General features: G+C 40.2%; 1 long non-coding RNA gene across 1 annotated transcript; it reads right to left on the bottom strand.

The window, feature by feature from the left end:
- Positions 1-1,288: 1,288 nt before the first annotated feature.
- LOC109199431 (uncharacterized) lies at positions 1,289-11,735 on the bottom strand. Its single transcript, XR_002059841.2, has 3 exons — positions 11,678-11,735; positions 8,162-8,254; positions 1,289-1,398 (listed from the first exon to the last, which is right to left on the bottom strand). It is a non-coding gene; the product is annotated as an uncharacterized LOC109199431 (long non-coding RNA).
- Positions 11,736-13,645: the final 1,910 nt, after the last annotated feature.

The raw sequence follows: 13,645 nt of genomic DNA on the forward strand, positions 1-13,645 counted from the left end.
AGAAGTTCCCATAAATGTGGCACTTGTAGGCAAACTGGTTTGGGATGAACTGGGCAGAAATTTGAAGTGCCTTCAAATTTCTGCCCAGTTCATCCCAAACCAGTTTGATGGGGTTCAAGTCTGAAGACTCTGCTGACCACTCCATGTTTTCTCACCATGTTATCGTCCTATTCTTTTTCCTGAGGTAGTTCTGGCATAGCTTTGACTTATATTTTGGGTCATTATCTTGCTGTAGGATGAACCCCTGAAACAAACTGTGGAAGCACCTGCTAGACTTTGTACAAAGATCCTGTGTGATGAACCGAAGATTTCAATTTTTGATTGATCAGATACTTTCTTCCAGCCTTCGGTAGTCCAGTTGTGGTGTTTCATAGCCCAGGTAGGCCCCTTTGTCTTATTCTGACATCTTACCAATGGCTTTCTTGCTGCAATTCGTCTTGTCAAACCTGCAACTCAAAGTCTTCACTTTACAGTTGAAGCTGAGACTTGTTTACTACGACACTATGATCAAGCTGTTCTTGAAGCTGTTGTCCTGTGAGCCGCCTATCATGCAAGCTGCTAACTCTCAGAACTTGGCCTTTGATTCAGTTGTGGCTTTGGGTCTGCCAGACATTATCCTGTCGGAGTTTGCTCCAGTGTTGTAGTGCATTTTGATGGTGAAGGAAACTGTAATCACTGAAATCTCGGATGAGAGGTGAAACGTCTTCAAGCAACTTAAAGAAGTCCAGACGCTTTTCTTTGCAAATTCCTTTGACTACGATGACCTGGATGACTGAGAACCTTCACAGACCTAATCACTGAAACCTTTCTGTGCAATTTCTCTGTAAGAAAGACCTACATTTTAAAGTTTTATGATGGTCTGTCTTTCTTCCATTGTTGTCTTTTTCTCACCATTTTTGTAACAACCCACTACATTTTGCAGCACAATACTCTTCATCGTCATAATACAGAGAAATGCTGAACTTGTAGAACAAATTACTTTCCCAGGATATGACCTCATACACTGACCCCATCATTGGAAATTAATGCTGATGTTTTATTTGAATAATCTGAAAATTCACTGGTAGAACAGATAGTAAGAAAAAGCAGGTCAACTTTGACAAGAAAAACAAGCATTATTTATTTATTACTCAAAGAATATTTAATTACCAAAAATAATAATAATTATTTGTTGGCTACCTGACAGCAGAAAATAGCAGAAAACTGTTTCCGTTATGAGAAATGATCAGTTTGATATCCTGAACTTGGGTCATGATTGGCTTGGTTTAAAAGAAATAAGCAGCACACTTTGCTGTGTACAAAGTTAAAGAACAGCTGTACCTCTGATTCTCTTTGGTATGACGGCTGTTTCTCCATTACTGATGGCTTCTGTTCTCACCGCTGCAGCTGGATCACTCTCTGCATAAAGAAACAGACAGAAACACTTGCATGTACAATAGCAAAAGTACTATTTCATTATTACATTTTAGCTGTGGAAGCACATTTGTATTTTGGTTCATGCAGGCATTGAGGAGTGACTTTTATACACAGCTGTGGGTTTTCACAGGTTTTTTCCACTTACCACCTCTGCTGAAAAACATTTGACCAGAATGAACTGGTTGGTGTTTCTGTGAACACGGAAGGCAGACAACCACAAAGCTGCCATCTTCTTTTAATGAAGACTGAGATGCTTCACCACAGAGCACAAAGCAAACTTGTTCTCACAAGATGAACACTTCTGTAAGCCAAACCAGGACACACTGTGGTGAGAGGACTCATTACCCGAAGACTACAGTTAACTGGTGTCAACTACAGGAAGTTGCTTCTGTGGTTTCACATGTGGAAAGAAGTCAAAATAATTCAATGTCTTAAAGAAGGTTAAGGGTGAACAGATGCTATACATAAACATCTCGTGACGAGGAATTACTCCTGTTAACAAGTTGTCTACTAAATCCCCATCTACACTGCTGTGAATTTTAACACTCAGTTATGGTCCTGCCAAAAAGTCACAACGCACCTCAAATTTTGTCCAGGTACGATAGACCTGAGGCTGAGACTATGCCAGTATTTATCGCTATTTGATCCACAAACCTGTAGACCTGCCACATGACTAACATCACTGTTAGTTGACCATGGCCTAGCATCAGGGATGTGTTAGATCTGGGGGCCGACTGCGTGTCCAGCAGTGGCGCTACAGGCATGGAACGGACCTGCAGCTCACAGTGAGCCAGCGTGCAGGACCAGATGAGGTGGGACCGGACAGCACTCTGACTTCGGGCGCAGGAGAGTGAATGGTAAATGGCCTGTATTTGTATAGGGCTTTGCCAGTCCCTAAGGACCCCAAAGTGCTTTACACATCCAGTCATCCACCCATACATTCACACACTGGTGATGGCAGCTACATTGCAGCCACAGGCGAGGCTGCCAAACACTGGCACCACCGGGCCTTCTGACCACCACCAGTAGGCAGCGGGTGAAATGTCTTGCCCAAGGACACAACAACTGAGCCGGGGATGAACCGGCAACCTTCCGATTACAAACCGAACTGCCAACTCTTGAGCCACGATCGCCCAACAGTCAGGTCCCGACGACTTGCTAGCCTCTGGTGAGGACGCCGCTGCACTGTGACATTCAAATCCAGCAGAGCAGGTCCTCCCTGCAAGCTGTCCACTGGGTCAGGCTGAATAGGTGAGTGTGGAGGTGGTAGAAGTAGTGGCTGCTCAGCTGCCCTCATCTAGCAAACAGGAAAGGGTGAAGGCTCCTAACGGGCACTAGTCACTCCCACCCAAGGAGTGGGGGCCGTAGCAATGTCGTCCAGGGACCTATCCGAGCTGCCAGACTCTCTATCAACTGTATCTGGCACTCAGACCGGTCCTGTAGCTGTTCCCACTGGTGGTGAAACACCCCTGCCTGCTCCCTCCTTGTGGCCATGAGCTAAGCCATCATTTTGGCCTGGGCCTCCCTTGGCTGTTCCAGTTGTGGTTTCGCCATGCCCCAATCCTGGGTTTCGCCACTGTAAACAATGCATGGCGGACTCAACACACTTTGAGTGTGTTGAGACAGGAATGTTTTGATAAGGTATTGCTATTGACATTGATGGGCACACAGGTGAAGGATGTGTTGTATAAAACAGGATGATACATGAATATACATGTTGTTTCTGTGGTTGTTTTTATGCACAAATTTTTAACTTGTTATATTTTATATTTAAAATTTTTTTTGACATATTTCCTTTTTTTTCTGCTTGTGTAGAAAAAACAAAACAAAAACAATATACTATCCCATCAACTTGGTTGTGCCTCTAAGTGTACTATTATCCACATGCCTTATGGCATATCCAATTCTTAGTCCAGATCCAGATTCTTAAATAGCACTTTCCTACACTATCTGAGGACTTAACACAAGATGTCTTATTCATCCATTCACATTCACTCACAGAAACGTTGACACGCATTATTAACCTTGCACATTGCCAAGCATGCCAGTATTCATATGTAGGGTATTGAGTTGAAGGATTTCCTATAGTGTTGCACACTTGGACAAATGACACTTGCAGGCGTGCATGAGTTTAGAATTGTTCTCTTTACTTGCTCATTTGCAACTGCAAATCCAAAACACTTCAGTTTAGCATAGCTGCACTCTGCAGGCTATCTGTGCAGTAAAACACACAGGACAACTTTTCACATAACTACTGAATCTGTGTTAACAAAGTACTCATTTACTCTGTATTTTCCTACCAATGTTCATATTACAATATTCTGCACACTCGCATGCTCATCCAACTAGTATTGTAGCACCTGGAGACTACCCCCTCGATCCTCTTACATGATGTGATATCCCGTTTAACACCAGTTCAGGTACATCATGTCAATCACAAACTCTGACATTAGTGTTGTTTTCCATTAATGACAATACCTTACTCTAATACATTTCTCATACGTCAACATCATTCTGTTTATACATCATCACATTACTTGTGCTCACCTGCAAATACAAAACACAAGCACTTCAGTTTAGCGTAGCTGCACTCTACAGGGTATCTGTGCAGTAAAACACACAGGACCCCAAATCTGCCCGATTCAGTGCCTGCGTGAGCACCACCAGTCGGAATCCTCATTGACCACAATATTCTAGCTGGATTGCCAGTGAGCACAATATGTGCCAGAAATAGTAAAGAACTGAATGCATAACATAACAATGATAAGAATGCCAAACACATGAAATTATATACTTTCATCTGTGTCCATCTATTACATGAGTCTTACTGGTTACTGATGCTTTGACCCTCTGATGTTATTTACAATGCCTGTCTGAGGCGTAGCAACTTGTTTATGTGCTTACTTAGCTTGGTTGCAATGATGGTGGGTGTTGTGCATCTGTCTTTAGGAACATGCCACTGCAACATTGCTCAAAAGTTGCACACAGTGCATTTGGATTGGTAGGCCGTAATATGGTCCTCCAATGCCCAAGATGAGTTTTAGTTTAATCAGGAACACACATCTCAGCATCTATAAAACGTCCCTCTAGGAGTCTATCTATTGATCAAACCTTGGATTCAGATGGGACAATGTGGGTTTTTTTGTCCTGGTCATTGAATAATGGACTTTTTCTATTCTTTTAAAAAAAGTACAATGAACGAAGAGTACCGTAGAGTAAGTATACTCTAACGTATGGTTAAAAATCAGTGATATGTTATTAAAATGAATTCATCTTAAACTGGGCTATTCTGAGAGTTAACAAACACTATCAATAATTTATTTATAATTAAATAAAAAATGTTTTATTATTGTGGCGGATTGTGGTCTGCGATGCCGCTGCAGGTGAGATGGACAGTGTTGCCAACTTAGCGACTTTGTCGCTATATTTAGCGAGTTTTCAGACCCCCTAGCGACTTTTTTTCTTTAAAAAGTCGCCACAAAAAGACGTCCAATCTCTAGTGTATAGAGATTGAAAATGTGACGTCATTCCGGGGTAAAACTGCAAAGGATTGTGGGTATAAGTGGCAAGCGGTATTAGCGCTTTCACATGAAAACAGTCACACAGTGATAAATAATCGCAAGAAGCTGGTGTATTATTAACTGCGATAACCGGTCGCATGACAGCCACGGAAAGCCAATGGGTAAAGAGATTGGTTGTTATCGGATCACGTCGTGGAAGAGAAATTTTTTTAAGCCACGTTTCCGAAGTATCAAAGAGCCGACGGATGGCCTGGATTGCAGACCAAATATAATGTCCCAGAACACTCCAGCTCACATGTTAGTCTGCTCCAAGCATTTCCACAAAGGTAAGTCTTCTGTTGTAGTTATTACGTAATTTATCATAACATAATTGTTGATGTAGGTTACAAATAAGTCTTATATTGATTTGAATTGAATTCGTGGTGCTATGCTGCTTTGTTCACTGTGGCTTTGTGGGCTAATATTTGTTTTTGTTTTTTTAGGAAAACCAGCCTACAAAATGCTGGAATGTGATCCAGACTGGGCACCCTCTATCAACCTGGGTCATACCGAGTTTAAAGCTGCTACAACAGCGAGATTTGATCAGTTAAGAGAGAGAGCGATATCAAAACAACCACGAAAAGTCCTGCATAAAGGTTTTGAATCAAGTGCAATCAAGTGATGAATAACTGTTTTCCAGTATGTTGTTTTGATATGTTTTTGTTGCATTGTTGATTTGTTTTTCACTGAAGCAGCTAATAAAGCTGATGGAATACAATTTTGCCTCTTTCTTGTAAGATTCTATAATAGAATGAAATAATGATGCCAGTTATAAGTAAAGACAATAAATTGAATGAATTATCACTTAACACTTCTTTTATTTCTATTAGATCTGAAAATGTTGTGTAATACTAAAAACTGAAACGACAAATAGATTGCGTTGGCCTGTACAGGAGATAAAGAAAAAAAATGTAACAACAGCTGTGAAATGGAATAGTCCAAATAACCGAAGTAAACTTGTTGCAGGGATCTGAAGTTACTAAACATCTTGTGAGTGTATGCACTCACACTTAGGACCATATAATAATAAATATGTGGGTGATGAAAGTTGGGCAGCACACTAATGTCCTTACTCCACTCTGTATGCTCGTATGGGTCTAACCCTTTCACTCCTTTGATTTTTTCCCTCATACTTTTTTCAATGCCTTTTCGTCAACTCTGTTCTTTATTTGTTGGGGAAAATAAAATGCAAGTAGGGATTAAAACCGCAGAATTAATGATTACCGGTGCAGGAAATGCTAGCGCTTGATGCAGTGTTTTGATTTTGTTGCCACTTGTACCCACAGTGTAATGCGCGAAAGTCACATGGTCTGTCAATCTCTATAGCACACTGGAGTGTTAGCTTATCATGTACACTTTGGTAAGTTGTCTTGTGGCAACTGACGAACTGAAACAAATGAGCGTGCTGTGTGTGCAACAGTGCGACAAACATTACCTGTCCTTTTATTAACTGCACAAGTAGTGCTGGTCACAGCTGCTGGCTCACTGGGTAAGGCTGTCATGGGTCTGTAGCTCTGTCACCATTTTAGGGAACATATTTAGTTTTAAAGTAAGTTAAAGGGCTATATTTCACTAAATATAATATTCATGTCCACATAATAATGGATTATTATAATTATAATATTTAAAAAACACACCATATTTTAAAGAACATATATTAAGATACAGATTATATTAGATTTATATTTTAAATAAGACAAAATGCTGATTTTACAGCAGTAAAATTATTGTATCTCTACAGTTTAAACATGTAATAAGCTTTCTCCCTGCACAGAGTGGATAGTGAAACAAATGGAATCATCATAAATACATTATTTAGTATTTATTACTTTTTGTCTCATTGCTTTATTATTGTAGCTCCAGTAATAAATAATAAGGGAAGGATTCTGGATCAGCACCGTGATGCCCACAGTATATACAGTATTCTGAAGGTCTAAAATGTCACTGTGTGTGCATGCATGTGTGTTTTTTATGTATATGGATTTTTAAAATTATTACTATAACATTGTCCAGACATGGCTGGTAAGGACATGAGGAGGAAACAGTAGGAGCTGTGTGAGGATACTAAAGGCAGTGGATCCCTCAGCAGCTGGATTACAAAGAGCACAGGTAACATTAACACATGTACCAGTTGTTGGAGAGGTATTCCAGTATAAAAATAATAATAAGCACAACTGAAATGTTTTGCTTCTATAACATTTTTCTGTCATCATTTTATTATAAAGTGCAAGAATTGTTAGGTGTGGATAATTAAATTATAGTTTATTGCAATAGCAAGTTGTGCCTTGTTCTCAGATGGACAGCAAGTGGAGAGTGATAGATGAGATGATGGGATGGAAGGAGGAAGAGAGGCAAAGAGTGATTCACAGGCAGAGCCTTGTTTGTTTCTCAGTTTTTTGTTGCCTTATGGTTCCAAGCGCTGTCACCAATCTTTGCATTGTGTTATTATCTCATGACATTTGTTGAATCAGCTACCATCTCTGGACATTTTACAGTCTACAGTCTCAGATCAGCACAGCCCTGCCCTCCAGCACTATCAGCAGCAGGAGCAGCAGAAACTCCTCAGTAGCAACATTGCACCCATCAGGTAAAACGTAGGATACGTTTGCTTTGCCTTGTCACCACCTCACAACAGTGATATAGTATGATGCGATCACATATTAGATTCTTGATTAATGTGTGTTGTTGTTATTCTACCTGGTTCAATGTGCCCCTTTTTAACTTTGAGCACCCGCCCTTTTAAACATCTCTGCACGGCCCTGCTGCACTTGTTCATAGCGTCTCATAGAAATATTCTTTATTTGTATGTTGTGAAATCTAGTTTCTAGCCTGCCATAGAGGGAGTGTTTTACAATCTTATAGTCTGCAGAGTTTGAAGTATCTCATTAGTCATTAGTTTGAGTATCTCCAGTGGTTACATTTAATCCTCTCGCTTTCTGTTCATGATTAGTATGTTTGTGTTTGACTATTGTTCCCTGTGTGTCACCTTTGTTTGCTGTAAAAAAAAAAACCCACTGATCTTCCGAGCCTCTGAGTGTTGTCTTCACTTGAGGCCATTCACCTGTGTTGGCCACCTGATCATGGCAATAGTAAACATAATTAACAGACCTACCAAAACCAAAAATAACCCAAAGTTTCTGGCTGTAGAAACAGACCATGACGGAGACAGAGAAAAGCAGCTTTACCTCTCAAATCTTTATTTTCTTGTTTCTTTTTGATGATGATTTGTCCATAAGTGACCTCGTCTGTTGTCATTGCTGAGTGGACTTCAGCACTCTCTGCAGAATAAAACACATATGAAATTAGTGTAGGTTATGTAGCTAATAGCAACTGCTGCTGCAGAAATATTTACACTAAAAGCATTTGGATCACCTGGACTGGCTCCACATATGCAGACATCACATTTTGGGTTGTCTAGACCAAAATACAACATTTAGCCTGATATCTGCTCATGAGGACATTATGCTGCCACTGTTCTATTTAAAACGAATATCCTCATATGTGGATCTGATTTTTTGCAGTAACATAAATCAGGTAAAAAATCATATTATTCAGCCCATATAGCAAAGAGAAATTAAAAATGCATGCCATGAAAGAGTTCGGGTCTTAGGAGGATACAGAAAACATGACTACTCATGACAAGGATGCTTGTTTTTGATCACCATATCAGAAGGTCACAAACCACCAAAATAATTAACTTTATGCAAGTTAGATTCAGAATTTAAATATAGACAGTGAGATAAATAGAATTTAGTTCACCTGTGGTTTCACACCTGCAGCTTTTTTTTTTTTTTTGGTTTCTTAAATGCTAAACAGGATGTTGAACAACTGCAAAGATGTTAGCGTATGTTAACCACAGACCACAAACACACAGTCCAGCACAGAAGAACAACAGTCAACACAACGCATCAGACTGCATTTGATTACAATGATCAAGTTGTTCCATTTATGACAAAAGATATAAAACAAAGTACAAAGATAAACTGAATAAAATAATAACAGTTCTAAATTCAGAGTTAAACTAAAATTATTTAATTCCATCAAATTTGTAAAATGTTTGTTTTACTGTTACAACAACAGAGATTTTCTAAAATCACTTAGTAGTTATGTATGTTGCATCTCTGAGACAGATATTTTTAAAACTCTACATGAATGGATTAAGGTCTAACTTTTATTAGATTAGATCATTGGTTTCACCTCGGCACTTGTGCAGGTGAAACCAAAGGGAAGATATGCTTCACCATATTTTCTAGTCTTTGGCTTAGAATGAAGTTGGTTTGGAAACATATTCAGCGATGCTTCATCTCCTGCTTTGCGTTTCTGTGGGCGCCCCGTGCTAGCAGTGTCCAAGCGTTTGGTTTTTTTCCCCCCCTTTCATTCCGCGCCCCGACTGCAATGGCGCTGCGACCCCCCCTAGGGGGCGGGCCCCACAATTTGGGAAGGTTTGCTGTATTAGATAGAGCTGGTAGGAAGTGCTAGGTTCCAATCTTGTCCTTGACCTTGGTTCAGTCCTTTGCTGTTGGTTTACATTTGTTTGTTCTAACAGGGGGGTTCATATTTGAACTATTCTGATAGGAAAGAGGAGGTATACATTCTTCCACGTTGGCAACCCATCTGTCTGAGAAACTCTGACCTCATCTCACCTGGCAACTTACTTAGAAGTCGCTCTACATGTGATTCATATCTTAACTCAGTTTCACTGTCAGGGCCAAGAGTGCTGAGCATGGCATTGAGAGACCTGATTCGTAAAGCAAATCCCTTAAATGCTCCCTTAAATCTCTCTATTGAATGAATCCATCACATCAGCAATCTTAATGAGAGCTAGCTTATGTAGCTTATTCTGTGCAGCCATTGTGTCAGAATGGGGGAATTGAGAGGTCAGATAAGAGTCTGCTAATAGACAAGTTTCTTCCAGTTTTAGATGCTCCATTAGTATTACATATCCAAATAACTCTCTAGAATCAGAAGCCAGAGGAACATCAAGAGCCATCTTAAGTCTGGTAAACTCACTTGGGTTCTTAGTCACGATCAGTGTTGGGACTAACATGTTATTAAGTAACGCGTTACAGTAACTACGTTATTATTGTGGTAACGAGCACGGTAACTAGTTATTATGCCAAAACCAGGAACGCGTTAGTCGTTACTGGGATTTAGATAGGGTCGTTATTCGTTACTTCGTGTGGTGGCTATCGTGGAGCTTCCACTGATTCAGTAACATTAGCAAGTGGTGGAGGCCAGCAGGTGGATGAAGGAAGGGGAGGCAGGAGGAGAGACCCGAAGCGGACGCCGGTCCAAGTGTCAGGTGAACTGAACTTCAGGTAAGAAGTTATGACCTGCAGTCTATCTGGGTCAGATATAAACCAAGTTTAGGTGCAGTTTATTTTCGTTATGCTTACTTTTTTGCACTGCGTGCTAGCTAGCATGGTGGAGTTTCTATACAGCTGTGTGGGTGCTATGTTACTGATGTTGAACTTTATTTTGTTCATAAGGTTAATTATTAGAGTTGCCAACCGTCCCCTAAGAAACAGAATCGTCTCGTATTCAGAGAAAATATTACGCGTTTCGTACTGAGGTGAAAAGGAACACAGTTTGTCCCGGACTTCAGCTCCAATGAAAAAGACACAAAGCTGAAGCTGCACAGCTGCCTCTTCTTCTCTCATTCTCTCCTGTTTCTACTTCAATCACGAAACTGATCAATGATCAGCTGATCGGCTTTTCTCTCTTGTTTGTTTATCGCCCACTTTGCGCCAGAAAGAGGAAACCAGCGGATGTCGCGTTAAACAACAGCAGCACGTTTAAGCTTGATCAGCTGTTGTTAGAATTTATTTAATATTAATTTCTAGTATCAGCTGATGTTTGCTGGAGCCACAGCTGTAAAGCTGCTGGTCATGATATCGGTTTGGATATGTGGTGATTAACAAGAGAATTCTGACTAAAACCAAAGTTACTTTCCCTAGTAACTAGTTACCTTGAAAGTAACGAGTAACTTGAAATAACTGACTTACTTTTGATAGAAGTAACTAGTAATGTAACTAAGTTACATTAAGTTACTAAGTAACTTACCCAACACTGGTCACGATGTCTGGTATTCTTGGTGTAACACACTAGTAAGTCTATTCTTGAACTTCTAGAAGTGTGTGTGATTGCACAGGAGCAACCAGTAATCAGTGTTGGGAAGGTTACTTTTAAATTGTATTCCACTACAGATTACAGAATACATGCCCCGAGATGTATTTTGTAACGTATTCCATTACGTTACTCAATGAGAGTAATGTATTCTGAATACTTTGGATTACTTAATATGTTATCATGCTTTTTACAACAACATGAATGTACTATTGCTGTGTGATTTATTACTATTACTGAAGGTTACTCGGCATACCAGTACATCTACATTTTTAAAACTTAATATAAAATGAGTAACAGTAGAATTACCAAATATAGAGAGGGGACAGACTAACTTATAAAAGGTTATTTCAACAAAGTAACTGTATTCGGACTACCACCTTTTTAAAAGGTAACTGTAACAGAATACAGTTACTCATATTTTGTATTTTAAATACGGTACATGTATTCCCCAACACTACACCGTAGCCTCTAAGAATGAGAATGCTTTAGTCTCAATCATGCCCACTTCTGGGTGGTTCAATCTACGGTTGCTGGTGCCGGAAGTGGGAGGGTCTGAGAAGTCTGAGTCTCACCTTCAGGTTTCCTGTGAACACATCGTCTCACCAGCAGAACCAGTAACACCAGTAGAACCACAACACAGACTGATCCAACACATGACAACACAGAGAGAATAGGAGGAGAGAGTGATGGAGGAAGAGTGTTGGAGGTGGAAACAGGAGGAGGTGTGGATGTAGGTGGAGGTGTGGTGGTGTGTTTGTCTAAAACAAAGCAAACACAGTCATTAAGTTGTCGTCACATTGTGAATGTTGAAAGCTGCAGAAACACAGACAGGTGAGTGTGTCACCTGTGACAGTGATCCAGCTGGATGGAGACTCTCCATGACCGCTGATGTCACACTTGTAGAGGCCTTCATCAGACCTGGAAACATGCTGGATGGTCATGTGACCTGTAGGCTGCTTCCTGATGAGGGAGCCATCTTTATAGAAAGCAGCTGGGAGGTTGGAGGGAGTGGTCTTTGTTTTACAGAGCAGAGTGACGTCATCTCCCTCCATCACAGGGAGGACAGGACTCTGCAGGATCACTGATCCACCTCAACACAGAGACAAACTACAGCATTTCATCCATTTACACACAGCTTCATCAACACTAACTCCACACACTCAGCTTACCAGTGACTGTCAGGTTAACCATGTTACTGATGGGACCCTCTCTGGACTCACACCAGTATACTCCACTGTCTGATGTGAGAATGTAGCTAATACTACAAGAAGAATTAGCTGAATTTGTCGGTTTTCCCCATTCTGCTCCACACTGGGTCCTCTGCAGGTTGGTTGCATTTCTCCTCAGAGTCCATCCAGCAGAGCTGTCGTCCTCCTCACAGCTCAGAGACACAAAGTCTCCTTCAAAGAACTGAGAGCTGCTGGGACTCACAGTCAGACGAGCTGTGAGGGTTAAAATCTGTTTATTTTTTACATTCTGAAACACAAACCCAATCAGGTCATATCAGTGAGCATTTCTCAGGTTTAAACTGTGACAGAAGAAGGTTACTGACCTTGGTTTGTTGTGCAGCTCAGCAGTGAGATCAGAACTAAAGAGAAATGACACTCAGGTTGATTTGAGGTGAACATAAAGAACAACTCCACACAAATAGCTGACAAATAGACAAAGTTGTCTCTCTGATTTATCTGCTGATTCTCAATTTGATGCAACATTCTTCAATAAAAAATGAGCCATTAGGGAAAGAACTGTATATACATAACACTATTTAGTCACTATTATATTACTTTTTTTTTTTGTCTTAAAAATACGGCTTGTATATTGTACATTTTATATATATATATATATATATATCTTTTTACCTATGTTAATACTGTCTATATGTACGTAGCGCTGCAGAAACTGTACCCCCCCATGTTTACACTGAGTAGGAGATGCTCTGTATCTCATTGTACAACTGTATAGTGACAATAAAGGCATTCTATTCTATTCTAAGAAGGGACCAGCTGGCGACTTGAAGTCTGAAGCATTTGAGTTGCCTGCAACATTACAAAAACACTGATCAGAAGTTAATCTAATCCAAGTCTTTGGACTGTGGGAGGAAACCTACACAGACACTAACCACGGCACCTCTGTGACATTTCTGCTGTAGATATAAATTGTAAATGACTCTTTTTTATATGTTTTAACACCACATCCACACTTTTCTGCAAAGCCTGTATTGATGTTAAATTAGCCACAAACTTTAGACTCTTCTTCACACAAGTTTTATGTGAAATGGAGCTTCTAGGGTTATTTTAATGATTTACATCTATTTGCACTGACTACACTGTGATTATATAGAAAATTTCCACTGCATTCAAATAACACAATAAAGTCATGTGTCCACTGTGCAGCTGTGTTGATATAATGAGTGAATGATTTCAGCTTTTCACTGCCTGCTGTGTTTCCTCGACTCCTGAGCAAAGATAAAGAGTCAGTTCAGACCTGCAGTTGGTCCTCGTGGTGTTTTGAACTTGAATTCAGCCTGATTTGTTTTTCAT

The sequence above is a fragment of the Oreochromis niloticus genome, linkage group LG3, assembly GCF_001858045.2.
Source record: "Oreochromis niloticus isolate F11D_XX linkage group LG3, O_niloticus_UMD_NMBU, whole genome shotgun sequence".
Lineage (NCBI taxonomy): Eukaryota > Metazoa > Chordata > Actinopteri > Cichliformes > Cichlidae > Oreochromis > Oreochromis niloticus.